At 34.8% G+C, this 19,667-nt stretch overlaps 1 protein-coding gene across 4 annotated transcripts in view; it reads right to left on the reverse strand.

Moving 5' to 3' along the window:
* Positions 1–17,947, reverse strand: part of LOC136037362 (S-adenosylmethionine sensor upstream of mTORC1-like) — a 67,384-nt gene extending 49,437 nt beyond the window's left edge. For 3 of the 4 annotated variants that reach the window (XM_065720068.1, XM_065720066.1, XM_065720067.1), the window contains exon 1: positions 9,279–9,393. The gene's annotated coding sequence lies outside the window, so the exon portion shown is untranslated. Of the gene's footprint in view, positions 1–9,278; positions 9,394–17,716 lie in introns of those variants that run through there. The other variant, XM_065720069.1, reaches the window with a different exon arrangement.
* Positions 17,948–19,667: the final 1,720 nt, after the last annotated feature.

The following is a 19,667-nucleotide window of genomic DNA, read 5'->3' on the forward strand; positions in this document are numbered from 1 at the left end:
CCGGGCTCTATAACCTTGGCAGGAATCGACCCAGATCCATATGGACATGCGGAGAGATCTGGTAAGAGAACACGGGAAGCTTCAAATGATTTATCCCCAACCACGCAAAGCACTCCCAATCAAAAGTTGAGATCTGTACTTGCGCTTTGAAGATCATTGGCTTCATGCGAAAAGTTGTTTTTAAGTTGTTTTTTTTTTTTTTAAGCTTTTTTCTAGGTTTTCAATCTTTCTACAGGGTGAATACAGGCTTTTTGTTTTGAATTAAAGCTGAAATGTTTATTATCCTGGCATGTAGAATTTTTCTTAAAGTCAACAAAAGGTTCCTGTCTGAACAGTGATAAAATATACTACTTATATCCTTATTTAGGTGCAAGGGTGCCGGCAGAAAATTTTCCAGGGGGGCAGACGCCAAAATAGTAGTGGTGGTTGGCTGACAGTTTAGATGGTTTAGGGCACCAAACTACGAATTTACCCCGAAGAGGAAAAATTTGCAATCAACTTAAAATCCAGAGAAATTAATTGATTTAAAAGCATCAATAATTATGTTTTAGGCTTCTCAGTTACAAAAGAAGTAATTCCACACGGTGGCAGTACTGGATTCAACCAAGTTGACTCGCTTTATTTTTAATTAAATTAGGCTATGTGTGGTGATCTTTATTGCGTGTCAGCTACAATGAGGAGGGGATGAGTCATTATTTAGGTGGGGGTAGGGTAGATTCCTACAAAAATACATTTTCATGAGGCTTCAGATAAATGTTCAAAGAGGTAGAGGGGAGTAGAAATTAATTAAAATGTTTTTCTATACAGCTAATATGTTACAGTCCCATATCTACTAGAACAGAGGAGGAAAACGCAAGGCAGGTCATCATCAGCCCTGCCATGGAATTTCTTAGGGGTGGCAAATACTGCTAGGAACTTAGTTTTCAGCAATTTTAAAAGGTAATATTTTTGTTTCTCTATTTATATGAAGTACTTCGATGCATTTAAAAAATGTATGTAATGCATTTATCGACAAGAAAATCCTTTTGTAGAGGCTTCAATTATGTAGAAGATCAAAAGTCTCACACAATTTCCATCCATACTAAAAATAATACTCCTTTTCATCCAACCGAAATTCTTTAGTAGTAATATTAACAAGGACTTTTCACCAATATTACTATTCATCACCAATTATTTAGTATGTTTAAACTTTATCCAAAATTTAAATTGCAAATTCGAACGTAGGACGGTACTAATCAACGTATTGATTTACACATTTTAAAAGCAACTAACCAGGGATTTAAGGGACAGGGAATATTCCCTGTACCTAAAATTATGTCTTGCTTAGGCCTAGGCATGATTTGGATAATCAGAAATTAAATAAGAAATGGGCTTTTCAACTGAAAGCAAGGAACAGATTTGAAACCTATTTGAACAGATTATTCTTTGCATGAAGGGGGCTGTCTCTTCCTTAGCTCCTTACTTTTTACTGTGAAATTTGGCTTTTTTCCCAGTTTAAAAAAAAATTGCAATTGAATTTTTTTTTCAAAGAACTAAACAACTTTTGTTTAATCAGTAAGGTGTTGAGAACGGGGGCAGTCCCCCTTATGTACAGAGTAGTTTATATTTGTTTTAAGTTATAAACTTGCTCCTTACTTTAGTTGTAAAACCTTTTCTATCTGTTTAATTTAATTTCATGAAACTGTAAAATCTCATGAATACAATGCTTTTGGTAACGGAGAAAAAACTTTCAATATTTCAATGATCTCTGTTTTCATTTGGATGGTTAATAAAACAGTTCGTGGCAACGAACTGTAAGTAAGGAGCGACCCGGCTCAACAGTAAGCAAAACTCTAAAAAACGGAATTTTGATGACAATAGATATATCAAAATAATTTGGCTTACTATGCTTATTCCGAATATATAAGTTTAGTCTTACATATTAAAAGCTAAAAGCCTCAGAAAATTTGCCTGACTGTCGAAAAAAGAGGGAAAGACCCCTCGAAGCCATAGAATTCACACCATCAGATTCAGCATATCAAAGAACTATACTGTAGAGGTAGCTCATATCTCACATCTGGAAAAATGTTGAATTGTAGAACTTTTGCCAGAAGAAAAATCGCGGACACGTGTTTATTTGTTTTTTTCTTCCAGGGGCGTTCACATGGTCCCAGCACCTCACTCTTTACGCTAAAGTTTAAATATTGTCCCAATTCTTTAAAAAGACTCCTAAAACACAAGTGTCGTTTAATTAGAACAATAAGTAACTTTTCCAAGTACCAAAAAACTGTAGCGGGAAGAGCGAGGTGTTGCGAAAGGGGCAACCCCCCTTATATACGTTATAATTTCTGTCCGTTTTAAGTTTTAATGCTGCTCTTTACTTTCAGTTGTAAAAACTTGTTTTTTTCTTTATTTAATGGAACTTAGAGACAAATATTTTTCTAAAGGCAATGGAAAAAGTATGTCAATTAAAGTAAAAGTATATAAAAATGAAAAAAAGTAATTAACAAAATACACAAATCAATAGCCTACTTACAAAAACTACGATATAAACTACCACCATTCGGTTCTGTTGAGCAATGCCGAAGGATTGGAAGGATATTACTTAACTATATCGACAGTTTTTTGTACATTGCTTTGTTAGGAAAAGAAATCCTGGGGTAAAGAAGCTTCTGGCGACACAATACAACGGTTACTGACTGAAGATGGTGCACGACAAGAGAACAGCCCCCAATACTGTGGGAGAATAGATTGTTTATAACATCAATTTCCGCATTCTGGACCAAACCCTCCAATGATTCGAACTTCATGGTTCATTTATTTAACAACAACAAGCAACAAATAACACAATTTTAGCAGCAACAAAAAATTTGAATAAGAAAAGACAATTTATTATCTCCCAATGAGGTTCTATGGTGATGAATTCAGGGAGGGGGGGATAGAAAAAAAGAAGACAGTAAAATGGACACTCAACAAAAAAAAGTTGTGAATCATTTTCCACTATCTGTTAGGAGCTACACGCAATGAAAAAAAAAAAAAACGATTCCAGCGTGGCTCTGACATACATGCCAGGAGGGCATGAAAGAAATTAAAAGAACATAAAAAAGATGCAACGAAGAGAAGTAAAAGTCAAGTAGATTTCTACAATTTTAATTAATTTAGTTTGCAATTTTTTATTTACAGTTGACATGAAAGTTTATTAAGATAATTTTGTAAAGGCATTACAGGGGTAACAGCCTCTAACTGAGTCAGGCAGAGTCTTCCTTGCCCATAGTATGCAGTCTTGTTCTTAGCAGTGGCACCGTTGGGGGGAGGAGCAAGGGCGGCAGTTGACTCCCAATAATTTGGAAAAAGAAACTACAATTTATTAGGTAGCTTTAAAACTTTTGCTCGTTTAAGTGTCAATTTTGCTCTTTAATAGTAGCAAATAATTTTTAACATTGGGAAAACTGGAAAATTAGCTGTCCATCAAACTTCGTAATATTTTTCCACATTAATATTTTTATTTTCTTAAATTTTAATATTTAAAAAATTATTAAAAATAATATTTTAAAATAATATTTTTTCCAAATATACTGCCTTTGAAACCTTATCATCAAGTAGAAATGTCAGCCTAGTTAATGGAAAAAATTGAACAATGTCCTATGCTTTCTGTTTCATCACATTTGTTGAGATCAATTTTTACCCTGATATTTAAAGTGCTTTCACTTCCTAAAATCTATCAGTTCAAGATCAGATTCGCTTGTTTCAAGACTTTCAAAAGTGGAAATGAATACACCCTCTACATCCGCAAATAGGACAGAAATGGAATTATTAATGAATAAGAAGAGGAATATATACAGTGAACATAATTTCCTGAATGAAAAAGAAATCATTCGAAAAGAAAATCAGACTTAATGCTTTGTATAATGATATTTGCATAATAACTAGATTGGTCAAATCGGTTGTAGTTGTACTGTGTCGTTCAGTATTTTACCCCAAAAGGGCTTAAAGAAGAAATAGAGAGTGTGTGAGAGGGAGAGGAAGAGAGCGAGATCGAAAACAGCAAGTTCAAAATAGGATATGGAACCAAATGGTGGCGGATGGTAAAGCAATACAAAAAAATAGTTGTTTTTTTTTTTAAGTAGCATTAATGATTAACTTAAATTTTTGAATCTGTTGAATCGAGAGGACTGTTTGGAATTTCTTAAATCTATTCTAAACAGGCTTAAATTTTGGTAAATTTATAGATTTTTGTATATTGCTTTGTTAGGTAAAAGGCCAAAACAGATGCGTTATCTATGCTCTTTCCAAATATACTCATCACTTCCTTCACAAGTTTCATTTGAGCCCCTTAAAGAAACCCCAAAGTAAGAACCTTGTTTCTTATTAATTAGCGGCAGGAAATGATTACCTAGAATTCTAAAAACGAATTTAAAAACAAATCTATACTTATATATCTCATTCCTAAGAATTCATTGCTTCCCTCCACACCCCTCCCCCATCCCCAATCCTGATGGATAAACATGCAGCCCCCATACATATTCATACAGTTTCTTAGAATAGCACGACTCTTTTCTTTCCGTCGATTGACTAATATTCATCGTAAAATAATAGGCAGAAAACTGGCACAATTATAAAATATACATCAAACTTATATATAGTGGGCTGGATTGTAAATCAGGTTGTAGGATAAAGAAAATTAATACACTTTTCAAAATGAGACAAGTAAGTATGGATTAATGGGTCACCATTTTCCACTGACTGATAATATGGGACAAGGTGCCACATTCAACGATTCCTTTAAGAGCTCAGAATAAAACTTGCAAATTAAGGACTAGTATATGTGGAAAGAACATAAAAATGCACATCAAATAGTGTCTTCACCTTTTACTTAACGAAGGGATGTAAAAATTATAAATTTTCCTCCATTTTAAAAAAAAAATAATATTGTTGTTTTAAATCTAAAGGTGTTGAATCTTTGAAAAGTGGAACCCTAGGACACCTCTAGCTCTAAGCCTAAGGATGCATCTAGCCCCGAGAGTACAGCCATGTTAGTGATGAATCAGGAAATGGTCCCTCCCAATTAGTGCTCAAGATCTCCCTTTTTTTGGCACCAGAATTTTAAATTACACCTCTTGCACCCAGCTTTTTTTGCAGATAAAACAGGCATTCTTTTACTTTCATGGTTGTGTGGTTGTGTTCTTATAGGCAGCAAAGGCAATAATTGGAGCAGAAAGGGGGACTTTGTCCCCTTGGATTTTGGAATTTTCAAAAAATGTCTTTTTTTGTATTTCCATTGCCCCCTCCCACCAATTTTTCGTGACCACTTTATGACTACTCGTAAATACCATTCTAATGTTCTTCCATAGTCGTAGATCCTTTTCCTTGAAATGCCCGACCAAGTACAGGGGAGGGTGAGGCTTGTATAATTCAGGGGAAGGTCTTTGTTTAATCCTTTCAAGAACTAACAGTTTGAAATCATTTTCAGATTCGGTGGAAAATAAAACCCCTTTCCCTACTTTGTTATGTTGAAGGCACTTTCGCCAAAGATAATTGATCTAAATTATACATTTTTTTTTAGGACAAAACCAGTTTAGCTTACCATTGTTATTCAGGAAAAGGCAGGAATTGGCTTCACTTGAAAAGTGAATCCATTTCAGTTGTGAAGTATTTCTGGCTAGTGGCTTTTACACCTGAATTTAAGTGATTAACCGCACGACTTTAATAATTGTTGGTTTTTAGAGAGGAACGGTTGGTTGAGGAGGGGGCGGTTGGGCGGAATGGTTGGCTGGGGGAGAGTAATAGTGGATTGAAGGCTGAGCTGGTAGGGAGGGAGTCTGGTTTTGGGAGGTATTTGTTTATTTTGGAAATGATGATGTAAAGACGTTTGGGGAATTTTTGATTTAGTTATTTTTTTTGCGTTGTTTGTTTGTGTGTTTAAAAAATGTTGGATTTTTCTACTGCACGCTAGCAAAAACTCTAGTTTTCCCATTAGTGTAGTAGATGTAATTTATAAAGAGACTATATTTTTTCGATGTAACCCCTTAAATTAGGTATCATTTTCTCAGACCACACTGCCTTTCTTTGAACGTTTATTTGTTCTAAAGAGACTATCTTTGTTAATAAAATCAATATCAGTAAGGAAAACTTAAACTTTTACTTCTTTCTTTATTTTACAGTCAACGAATGAATGACTTTGAGAAACGAATAGTGCTTTTGAAAAACTTTCAAAATCATGAATGGAATTTTTTACTATCACTTATCGACAAATAATGATTATGACAATGGAAGCGTGGTCAGTTTTTAAACAATTTACTTTTTCTGGGGGAAGATAAAGAAACCTAGACTCAACAACCAGGAAGAAGAGCAGATCTACGGTTGTGATTGAATATTTCAGAATTAATTAAAATGGAACTACATTCAGAAATCTTTTTTCCTGGGGGGGGGGGGCATTAATACTCAATTTGACAACATTTAAAAACGTCATCTGTTCAAAATTTTGTTTTTCACAACAACTAAAACTTTAAACGTGCTTAATCTCTTCTCGAGTGGTGTAATTGAAGAGACTTTTCGATGCAGACTTTTCAAAAGCTTAGAAGATTTTTTTTATATTTAGTATTATTTATGATTTGAATTGTGTTTATTCATAAAAAAAGACTTAGGATACTAAGACAAAATGTGGGCTTTAGAAGCTGCTGTTATCTGGGGAACCCATTTTGTATTACCATCCGGACTCATCATCTCGTCCGGAAGAGAATTCGTCTTTTTTTGAGCAGCAAGGACTGCATCCCAAAAATCGGATACTTTCTGCATAATGTAATTTCCTGTTGAGCCGAATCAAACAGTTCGTGGTAACAAACTATAGTAAGGAACGACCCGGCTCAATAAAAACTTAAATTCTAAAAACCGGAATTTCGATACTAACACTTACATCAAAAGAATTGCCTTTTAATGCTGACTTTAAATATATAAGTTTCATCAAGTTTAATCCTACCTGACCGAAGTTACGAACCTGAGAAAATTTGGCTTATTTTAGAAAATAGGGGGAAACGCCCTCTAAAAGTCATAGAATCTCAACCAAAATCACACCGTCAGATTCAACGTATCAGAGAGCCCTACTGTAGAAGTTTTAAGCTCCTATATACAAAAATGTAGAATTTTGTATTTTTTGCCAGAAGACAGATCATGGATGCATATTTATTTGTTGTTGTTTTTCCAGGGGTGATCGTATCGACCCTTTGGTCCTAAAATGCCACGAGAGGGCTTATTCTAACGGAAATTAAAAGTTCCAGTGTCCTTTTTAAGTGAACAAAAACATTGGAGGGCCCTTCCACACACATTTCCCCCCCCCCAAAGTCACCGTATCAAAATTTTGAGATAGCCATTCCGTTCAACTTAGTCGAAAACCTAATAAATATGTCTTTGGGGACGACTTCATCCCTCACAGTCCCCGGGAGAGGGGATGCAAGTTACAAACTTTGACCAGTTTTTACATACAGTAACGGTTATTATAAAGTGTACAGACCTTTTCAGGGGAATTTTTTGTGTTGGGGTGAAGGTGGGTTTGGGGAAAGGGGTTACGTGTGAGGATCTTTCCACGGAGGAATATATCATGAGGGAAGATAATTTCCATGAAGGGGTCGCAGGATTTTCTTGTATTATTAAACAAAAGAATTAGAAAATAAATAATTTTTTTCAACTGGAAGTAATGAGCAGCATCAAAACTTAAAACGAACAGAAAATATTACGTATATAAGAGAGTACGTCTCCTCCACAATACCTTGCTCTTTACGCTAAAGTATTTTTAGTAATTTCAAATATTTATTCTACGGCCTTTGTGATTCAGGGACCATTCTTAAAGAATTGGGACAAAATTCAAGATTTAGTGTAAAGAGTGAAATATTGATGAGAGGAGAACCCCCTCAAATGTGTCATAAAACACATAAATATACAAGTTCATTACATAAGTTAATTCGCAAGTTACATTTATTTATTACTAACAAAAACGTTCGTAAAAATAAAAATTGTAATTGTATTTTTAAGGAATCAAAAATTGGAGGGCAACTAGGCCTCCTCCCCCGCCCCTTTGTTTTATCAAAATCGCTCGATCAAAACTACGAAAAAGCTATTTAGCAAAAACAAACGATGGGCAAATTTCCTTTTAATTATTCATGTACGGTGAGCCAAAATCAAAACATGCATTAATTCAAAACAAACAGAAATAAAATGAAAAAGAACTAGTTTTTTTAACTGCAAGTAAGGAGCGAGATTAAAACTTAAAACGAACAGAAATTGTTCCGTATATGAAAGGGATTGTCCCCACCTCAACGCCAGACTCTTTATGCTAAAGTTTTTCATTGTTTTAAAAAGTAAAGTTGTGAGTAAGAGTCAAACTTTAGTGTAAAGAGCGAGGCGTTGAGGAGGTAACAACCCCTTTCATATACGAAACAATTTCTTTTCGTTTCAAGTTTTTATGTCGCTCCTTACTTGCAGTTAAACAACTTTTTTTTATTTAATATAATACAGAAACGTAGCCAGCATATAATGACCAGAGAAGTGGGCAATTTTATTATAACATGATATGTTATAATCTATGTGGGGAGAAAATGGTGAAGATCTGCTTCACTTCATGGCCCTTTGTCCCAAATTACAGGATTTAAGAAAATTATCACTTTTTGGTAATGTGAGGAAAAGCAAGTGGTTGACTTTAATAATGGGATTGAAAGATTATGGGACAATGAGAAAGATAGCAAAATATATAAAATCGGGAATGATACATAGAGCGAGATTTAGTGCAAGGGGGGCTACGTGTGAAGGCTGTGGAGAGCTCCAGCAGTACGCGTAGAATCAGAGTCTTCTAAAAAACATCACGCCTTGAAGAATTTGTCAAACACAAGAATAATGTAAAATTTTAACATAAGACAGTCACCCCCTCCTAGATTCCCTCCTCCCTTAAGAAAAAATCTACCCTTGCGCATGTCTTATTCCCACAATGGCTCTAATACACGGTTATATTGATAATACACGGTTATATTGATAATTGTTGATGCTAAGAGGGTGGCACCACTAAATTTAAAAAAGTTTTTTTTTAACTTCTTAAAACAAGAATATAATGAGTTTTTTTTTATCTAGAAGGGGAAGGGTTTTCGATTTTTTAAAATGAAGAAAAAATTGTTTTTTTTCCAAAATCTAAGGAGGGGGTGCATTTTAAATTTAACTATATGCTGATACAGCAAAGATAATTTCCAAATCCAGAGGTCAGTATCACCCCCTCCCACTCAATTGACATCCTTGTGCTAAAATCGCAATTAACTTACTTTAAAATGGAAAATTTCGTATCCATGAGGGTGTTAAATATCCTACTTTGAGGGAGGTAGATTGTTTATATTACAGAGTTTCAAAGACTACGTAGAACAGACCGTTCATCGTAATCTTTGGAACTAAGTTCTTCCCTTGCCAAATCAGTACTTATATATCATTTAGCAACAAAATTTGCCCTCCATTGCAAATTTCCTTATTGGACCTTCTGGCATTAAGACTAAATTTTATGTCATTTTGTCCAATGATCATCGATTTAGCGGACTAGCGCAACGGGGAATAATTAATTTGCAAAATTTGGCTAAAAAGTTGTCTCTCTTATATTCAGACATTCACGGCTTGTTCAAAGGCTTTATTTTAGAGATTAAATAGCTTTTTTTCATACGTCAAGTTGACAGAGTTTATTGAAAATATTTAAAATCAAGAATAGTGCTTGAATTATAATGGAGCTTAAGCCTTGCCTACCGAACACGAATATGATCTTTCCTTGGGAGGGAGTTAGCATTATTACAGGGGATAGATTATAAACAACCTATTTTCCCCTATCAAAATCTGGGTTTGGCCCCTATTCTTAGAATGGTTTTGCTTTGGGGTTTGACGGGAAAGTAAATTTTCCAATGGGAACTTACGAAGAAAACTTGATTTAGCCCGATAAAATGTAATCTTAGCACCTTTTATATGAAACTTTTTACCTTGAAATGGGGAGGGAATACAATTTTCTTAAGGAAATGACTGGAGAAAACCTATTTTCACCCCATTAAACCTTATTTTGGCACGTATGCTTAGAAGATATCCTGCTTCGGGTGGAAGGGTGTAACAATGTTCCTAGGGGACAGACTAGGGAAAACTGGATTTGCCTAATTAAAATCTATTTTACCACGCACTCTAAAATAAATTATCCGAGCTAGGGGGAAGACTCAAGTGATTTTCCCCTTCGTTGTGCTTGGTCCATGTATCTTTTACTATGCATCCTTATAGCAAGTTGATTAATAAATTAAGTTGGTCTTTAAAACCGTTTTATAAACTTATTGGTTATACTAACTTATTGAGAGACGTAAACTACACATTGTTTTATTCATACAAATAAAACATTAGTACTTTCGAGGTGAATTTATTATAACCAGCTCATATTAGTTAGAAAGTAATACTTTATTCTAGATAGGGATCTGGGGGAGTTGGTAGGCAAGACAGTTTCTGTTTGTATTTTAGCAAGGGTGCCGGCAGAAAAGTTTCCAGAGGGAGGGGCCCGATGCCAAAAATATCAGTGGTGGTTGGGTGACAGGGAATATACTTCAGGAAATTTTTTGGTAGGAATAAGTTTATTTTAGGAAAAAAATCTCGAATAAAAAGAGCAACAAAATTGCATGCAAAATGAAACAAAATACAGTAACTTTTAAATGACGAGGATTCCTTGTAAAGGGACCAATTTATTTCATCAATAATATAGTTAATTATTATGCCCTTAATTTTAAAAGAAATCAACAAACCAAAATTACAGAAAGATTTATTACTTCCGTAGATTATAGCAGATGTACTTGTTTTTATGCAATTTTCTACTTTTTAGAACAGTTTACAGAAGGAGTGGAGATACTCAAAAATCATCCTGCCTGCATAGATGCCACGTTTTGAATTTATAACAGCCATGTAAAATGTGCCTCTTTCAAAACAGGACAATTTTCCCCTCGAACTTAAATCTTTTATATATTCAGACATTAAAAAATTAAATAGCGAAAGAAAAAACAGAATTTAAACTTACTACCCAGCTGTCAAATGACCCATCTTTGTTTTTATTGAGAGAGGAAACATCTATTATTAAACCAAAACAAAGACAATAGCAGCCACCCCGAGAAGCCACGTTTTGAATTTATAACGGCCATGTAAAATGTACCTCTTTCAAAACAGGGCAATTCCCTCCTCGAACTTAAATCTTTTATATATTCAGACATTAAAAAGTTAAATAGCGAAAGAAAAAAAAGAATTTAAACTTACTACCCAGCTGACAAATGACCCATCTTAGTTTTTATTGAGAGAGAGAAAACATCTATTATTAAACCAAAACAAAGACAATAACAGCCACCCCGAGAAGCCACGTTTTGAATTTACAACGGCCATGTAAAATGTACCTCTTTCAAAACAGGGCAATTCCCTCCTCGAACTTAAATCTTTTATATATTCAGACATTAAAAAATTAAATAGCGAAAGAAAAAACAGAATTTAAACTTACTACCCAGCTGTCAAATGACCCATCTTTTTTTTTATTGAGAGAGAAAAAATCTATTATTAAACCAAAACAAAGACAATAACAGCCACCCCGAGAAGTAAAAACTTTTCCGAGGGGCCGGCAAAAACAAATTATAAAATAATACAGGACAAAGAAAAAAAATATTTATAAAACCAATAGTACGACCTATTCGGCACCACAAGCCTTTCAACGAACAAATTCAACAGTACTAATAAAAGCATACCCCTAGAGGCCAGAACACATTACTGAATTATTTATTTTTTTCATTACTGAATTATTTATTTATTGTCCTATTCAACTAAATAAATTGAGCAGGTTCAGAAAAATTTCGTCATAGCATAATCTTATCAAACAGTTTGTGATAAAAAAAAACTGGAAGTAAAATTGACTTGGACTATAATTCACCATAACTAAAAATTGAATTCTCATGACAATTGCTACACCGGCAGTGTTGCCTTTTTATGCTGACTCTAAATATAGATAATTTTTTCAGTTTATTGTTACCCACCCAAAACTAAAAATCTGACAAAATTTGCCTGATTTTTGAAAAAAGAGGAAACACCCCCCAAAGAAGCAAGCGATCTTATTGAAAATCCCTTTATTAGATACATCATATCAGAGAACCCTACCATGGAGGTTTCAAGCTCCAATCTTCAAAGTGTGGAATTACGCTTTTTTTCAGAAGAAACATCGTCAATGCATGTTTATTTGTTTTGTTTTTTTCTCTGGGGTTATCATATCAAATTGAAGGTCTAAGATACTTGGGAGGGAGCTCATTCAAACGCAAATTTAAAGCTCTTTTTTAAGTGACCATACAGATTACGTCATGGGAAAGTCTTATTTTCTGCCATTTTTGGGCACCAAACTACGAATTTATCCCAAAGAGGACGAATTTGCAATCAATTTAAAATTCTGAGAAGCTAATTGATTTAAAAGTATCAATAACAATATTTTAGGCTTCCCAGTTGCAAAAGAAGTAATGCCCCACTGTGGCAGTATTGGATTCAACCAAGTTGATTCGCGTTATTTGTAATAAAATTCGACTACGTTTTGGTGATTTCAATTGCCTATCAGCTATAATGGGAGGGGGCGAGTAATTGTTTAGGTTAAGGATAGGGTAGATTCCTAAAAAGAACATTTTAATGGACAAACTGCTTACCCTTCATGAGGTTTCAGTTAAATGTTGAAGAGGTAGGGCGGGAGTAGGAATGAATTGAATTGTTTCTCTATACAGCTAAAATATTACACTCCCATATCCACCAGAACAGAGGAGGAAAAGGCAAGGAAGGTCATCACCAGCTCCGCCAGGAAACTTCTTTGGGATGGCAAATAATGCTAGTAACTTAGTTTTCAGCAATTTTAAATGGTGTTATTTTCTTTTTCTATTTGTATGAAGTACTTTAATGTAGATAAAGAAATGTATATAATGTATTTATCAATAGGAAAATCCTCTTGTAGAGGTTGTCATGGCTTCAGTTATGTAGAAGGTTGAGAGTCTCACATAATTTCCATCCATACTAACAATAATTTTCCTTTTAATCCAACCGAAATTCTTTAGTAGTAATATTAACAAAGAATTTTTACCAAAATTACTATTCACTGTCAATTTTTTAAGCATATTCAAATTTTATTCAAAATTGATATTGCAAATTTAATCAACTACAATTACTTGTAGTAATTGTGGTCAACTACATCTAATGTAGTTGATTATATTTAATCTAATCAACGTACAATTACTGATTTGCATATTTCAAAAGCAATTAATCAGGGATTTAAGGGACCGATACCTCAAATTATATTTTGGTTAGACCTGGGTATGATATGGAAAACAATCAGAAATTAAATAAAAAAAGAGCTAATAAATGAAAGCAAGGTGCGAACTTGAAACATATTTGAACATATTTTTCTTTATATGAAGGGGGCTGTCTCCTCCTTAGATCCTAACTCTTTGCTGTGAAGTTTAGCTTTTTTCAAATTTCTTAAGAAAGTTTTCAATTGGAAAGATAAGATTTCTTAAAGCACTAAAAAACTTTTGTTTAATGTGCAAGATGTTGAGAAGGGGACAGTCCCCCTTACATACAGAGTAATTTATATTTATTTTAAGTTCTCCTTACTTTATTTGAAACACCTTTTCCTATTTGTTTAATTACATATCATGAAACTGTAAAGTTTTATGAATAAATTCTTATGGTAACGCAGAAAATACGATCACTATTTCAATTATCTCTGTTTGGATTTTGATGGGTAATCAAACAGTTCGTGGTAACGAACTGTAAGGATTGACCTGGCTCAATAGTAACGGAAACTTTAAAATTGGAATTTTGATACCAATAGATATATCAAAAGAATTGGCTTAATATGCTGATTCCAAATATAAAAGTTTCATTAAATTTAGTCTTACCGATCAAAAGCTACGAGAAAATTTGTCCGATTTTCGAAAAAAGGGAGAACGACTCCCTCAAAGTCATAGAATTTTTAATGAAAATCACACCGTCGGATTCAGCGTATCATAAAACCCTACTGTAGAGGTTCCAAGCTCATACCTGCAAATCTGTGGAATTTTGTAATTTTTGCCAGAAGAAAGATCACGGGTGTGTGTATATTTGTTTCTTTGTTTTTGTTGTTGTTCTTTTTTCAGGGGTGATTGTATCGACCCAGTGCGCCTAAAACATCAAGAGAGGGCTTATTCCAACGGAAATGAAAAGTACTAATACCCTTTTCAAGTGACCGAAAAAATTGGAGGGCAACTAGGCCCCCTTCCGCGCCACTTTTTCCCCAAAATCGTCCGATCAAAATTTTGAGATAGCTTTTTACTTTAGCATAGTTGAAAAGCCCAATAACTATGTGTTTAGATATAAAATGACCCCCTACAGCACCTGGGGAAAGGTTTTAAAGCTATAAATTTATCCTTTGTTTTATTTGTTAATGGGAAGTATGCATACATTTTTCGGGTGGGGAGAGGAGGACGAATTTTCTGCTGGGAGGATTTCGCACGGGGAGAATTTTTCCTGGAGAGGGAAATTTCCAGCGGGTGAACTTATCAGATGAACTTTACACTGGGTGAATTTGCCAGAATTCCTATACGAAATGTCTTTATATGTCTTGCTTTCTCTTTACCGATTAAATTTTAGGCGTGGAGATGTTAGGGGTAATTGTCCAGGATACATTTTCACCTGGATTGAACTGCCCAGAGGATATTCCTTTGGGTAGTGGGATGTTTGCGTGGAGGTGCAGCAAAGTATCCTGGCACTATTAAAAAAAATTATCAAAAGTTAAATATAAAAACAAGTTTTTTTTCAACTGAAAGTAAGGAGCAACATGGAGGCTTAAAACAAACAAAATTATTACGCATTTGAGGTGGATTGCCCCCTCCGCAACACCTCGCTCTTCGCGCAAAAGTTAAAATTGTGTCCCAGTTCTTCACAAAAAACTCCTAAAACACAATGGTTGTTTAATTAGAAAAACAAGTAACTTTTTCTAAAGTGCCAAAAAACCGTAGCGTAAAGAGCGGGGTTTTAAAGGGAGGGAACCGCTTTCACAAACGCAGTAATTTCTGTTCGTTTTGAGTTTTAATGTTTTTCCTAGCTTTCAGTTGAAAAAAATTGTTTTTTTTTTATTTAATGAAGCTTAGAGACAAACATTTTTCTAATGGCAATGGAAAAAGTATGTCAATTAAAGTAAAAGTATATAAAAATGAAAAAAGTGATTAATTAGAAAAAATACACAAAACAATAGCCTACTTACAAAAAATAAGATATAAACTCCCAGCGTTCAGTTCTGTTGAGGAATTTCAAAGCGCTGTACGGATATTTTTTAACAATATCGACACTTTTGAACTTGGTTATTAAACACCAAAATACTTAATGCCTTCTGACTCAATTGTAAAAAAAAAAAAATGTAACGCATTATCAAAGTAGTTTGTTAAAAGTAAAACATTAAAACTACAATTAAGAAAATCAAATAAAATTTTTAATTCAATATTTTTAATTTAATTTTGAATACCAAAAATCAATATATTCAACGCCTTTATGCTTCATAACTGTAAAAAAAACAAACAAAAAAACAACTAAATCTTCTTCTAAGGGACAACTTGATAAATACAATGACTCCTGAGAAGAAAAAAAAATGATAATAACAAGAAAAAAACAAGATCTAAGAGCTCATATGGCACTTGTGACGGGGTCGGAAGAGCTAAGAGCCAAGAGCGCATATGGTATGAGCTCTAGCAAAATTCTAAGAGTCAATAGATCGCTTTAAAAGGAAAATCAGAGGGTTAATGCCGGTCCGGATCTAAAATAAGAGCTCTGAGTCACGAAGTCCTTCTGAATATCAAAATTCATTAAGATCCGATCACCCACTCGCAAGTTATAAATACCTCAAATTTTCTAATTTTTCCTCTCCCTTCAGCCCCCCAGATGTTCGAATCGGGAAAAACGACTTTATTAAGTCAATTTGTACAGCTCCCTGACACGCCTACCAATTTTCATCGTCCTAGCACGTCCAGAAGCACCAAACTCGCCAAAGCACTGAACCCCAACATCTAACTCCCCCAAAGAGAGTGGATCCAGTCCTGTTACGTCAGTTACGTATCTACGACACTTATAAGCATTTTCCAAGATTTCTGGTTTCCCCCCTCCAGCAGCCCCCAATGTCAACAGATCTGGTGGGATTTGAAACAAGAGCTCTGAGACACGAGTTCCTTCTAAATATCAAATTTCATTAAGATCCGGTCACCCGTTCTCAAGTTAAAATACCTCAATTTTTCTAATTTTTCCAAATTATTAACCACCAGCTCCCTTAAAGAGAACGGATCCGTTCCAAACTTCCAATTATGTCAATCTCGTATCTGTAACTTGTGCTTATTCTTCCCATTAAGTTTCATCCCGATATTTCCACTCTAAGCGTTTTCCAAGATTTCCGGTTTTCAAGATTTCTGTTTCCCTCCTCCAACCCTCTATGTCCCCAGATCCAATTCCAATTGAAAATGGAGCATCTGAGACATAAGATTCTTCTATATATCAAGTTTTATCGAGATCCAATAACCCATTCGTAAGATACCTCGATTGCACGTTTTCCAAGAACTCCGGCTTCCCGCTCCAACTCCCTTCAATGTCACCGGATCTGGTCGGGATTTAAATGAGAGTTTTAAAGCACAAGATCCTTCTAGATATCAAATTTCATTAAGATCTAATCACCCGTTCGTAAGTTACAAATACCTCATTTTTTCTAATGTTTCCGAATTGCCCCCCCTCCAACTCCACCAAAGAGAGCGGATCCGATCCGGTTATGTCAGTCACCTATCTTGGACTTGTGCTTATTCTTTCCACCAAGTTTCATCCTGATCTCTCCGCTTTAAGCGTTTTCCAAGATTTTCCGTCCCCCCCCGCCTAATGACACTGGACCCAGTCGTGAAAAAAAATAGATCTGAGTTTCGAGGTCCTTCTAAATATGAAATTTCATTAAGATACGATCACTCTTTCGCAAGTTAAAAATACTTCATTTTTTCGAATTTTTTAGGATTAACCCCCCCCCCCCCCCCACATCCCCAAAGAGAACAGATCCGTTCCGGTTATGTCAATCCCGTATCTATTTTTCCCACCAAGTTTCATCCCGATCCCTCCACTCTAAGCATTTTCCAAGATTTTAGGTTCCCCCCTCCAACTCCTCCCAATGTCACCGGATCTGGTCAGGATTTAAAATAAGAGCTATGAGACACGATATCCTTCCAAAAATCAAGTTTCATTAAGATCCCATCACCCGTTCGTAAGTTAAAAATACTTTATTTTTCTATTTTTTCCGAATTAACCGGCCCCCACTCCCCCCCCCCCCCTAGATGGTCAAATCGGGAAAATGACCATTTCTAATTTAATTTGGTCCGATCCCTGATACACATGACAAGTTTCATCGTCCTAGCTTGCCTGGAAGCGCCTGAAGTAGCAAAACCGGGACAGACAGACAGACCGACAGAATTTGCGATCGCTATATGTCACTTGGTGAATACCAAGTGCCATAATAATCTGTTCAGAGAGAAAATACAAAAATTGCCAGCATTCCGCTTAGGAGAAATATTTCTGATTATAGTGGCTTCATACATCAGCTCATGGGTATTCTTGTAATGAAAAATTAAATAAAAAAACAAGTTTTTTTAACTGAAAGTAAGGAGCGAGATTAAAACTTAAAACGAACAGAAATTACCCCGTATATGAAAGGAGCTTTTCCCTCCTCAACACCTCGCTCTTTGTGCTAAAGTTTGACTCTTTCTCTCAACTCTATTTTGTAAAATTTCCGTTCGAATAAGCCCTCTCGCAAAATTCTAGGACCAACTGGGTCGAGACGATCACCTGAAAAAAAAAAAAAAAACAAACAAACAAATAAACACGCATCCGTGATCTGTCTTCTTGCACAAAATACAAAATTCCACGTTTTTGTAGATATGAGCTTGAAATTTGTACAGTAGGGTTCTCTGGTACGCTGAATCTGATGGTGTGATTTTCGTTAAGATTATATGACTTTTTGGGGGGTGTTTTCTCCTATTTTCTAAAATAAGGCAAATTTTCTCAGGCTCGTAACTTTTGATGGGCAAAACTAAACTTGATGACACTTATATATTTAAAATCAGCAATAAAATGCGATTCTTTTGATGTAACTATTAGTATCAAAATTCCGTTTTTTAGAATTTTGGTTACTATTGATCCGGGTCGCTCCTTACTACAGTCTGTTACAGTACTGTTTGATCAAAAGTTGACGGCATATTTTTACCAGAATGACCCCTTATTAAGTTGTTTTTCTTGTTTTTTTCTATAATCATACGAACTTTCTTGCATACTAATAACTGCAGTAATTACTAATAATCAAATACAGATTGGATCACCATAAAAGCGGATTCTTTGATTGAATTAAATAAAAAAAACTAATTTTTTTAGCTGAAGTAAGGAGCGACATTAAAACTTAAAACGAACAGAAATTACTCCGTACATGAAATCGGTTGTCCCCTCCGCAATCCCTCGCTCTTTACGCTAAAGCTTTTAATTGTTTTAAAAAGTAGAATTGTGACAAAGAGTCAAACTTTAGCGTAAAGAGCGAGGGATTGCGGAGGGGACAACCCATTTCATATACAGAGTAATTTCTGTTCGTTTTAAGTTTTAATGTCGCTCCTTACTTTCAGCTAAAAAAATTAGTTTTTTTTTTATTTAATTTCTGAATGTTTTTGAATTAATGCATGTTTGGTTTGGCTCTCCGCACATAAATTATTAAAATGAAATTTGTATATTAATTCTTTTTTGGCTAAATGGCTTTCTCTTTTTTTGATCAGACGATTTTGAGAAATAAGGGGTGGAGAAGGAGGCCTAGTTGCCCTCCAATTTTTCGGTTACTGAAAAAGGCAACTAGAACTTTTAATTTTTAACGAACGTTTTTATTAGTAAAAAATATACGTAACTTAAGAATTAACTTACGTAACAAACTTTCATAACCTTATATTTTTATTATGTATACGAGGGGGTTTGTACCCTCGTTAATACCTCGCTCTTTACACTAAATCGTAAGTTTTGTCCCAATTCTTTAAGAATGACCCCTGAATCAGAAAGGCCGTAGAATAAATAGTTGTAATTACTTAAAAATACTTTAGCATAAAGAGCGAGGTATTTATCTCCTCCTAAATACCTCGCTCTTTATGCTAAAGTATTATTAGAACCCCTCATATTCGTAATAATATCTGTTCGTTTTAAGTTTCAATGCTACTCCTTCCTTTCATTTGAAAAAAGTTTTCATGTTTATTTTTCATTGTTTTCTTATAGTAATGCTAGAAAATCCTGCGCCCTTTTCATTGAATTTTTCTTCCCCCATGGCAGATTCCTCCAAGGAAAGATCCTCCAACATAGCCCCCTCTCCTCAGCCCCACCCCCAAACAAAATAAAATCCCCCTGAAAACGTCTGTACACTTCCCAATAACCATTACTATATGTAAACACTGGTCAAAGTTTGTAACTTGCAGCCCCTCCCCCAGGGATTGTGGGGGAGTAAGTCATCCCCAAAGACATAGTTATTATGGTTTTCGACTATGCTGAACAAAATGGCTATCTCAAAATTTTGATCCGTTGACTTTGGGAAAAAATGAGCGTGGGAGGGGGCCTAGATGCCCTCCAAT

Source organism: Artemia franciscana, chromosome 16 (genome assembly GCF_032884065.1).
Source record: "Artemia franciscana chromosome 16, ASM3288406v1, whole genome shotgun sequence".
NCBI classification, from domain to species: Eukaryota; Metazoa; Arthropoda; class Branchiopoda; order Anostraca; family Artemiidae; genus Artemia; species Artemia franciscana.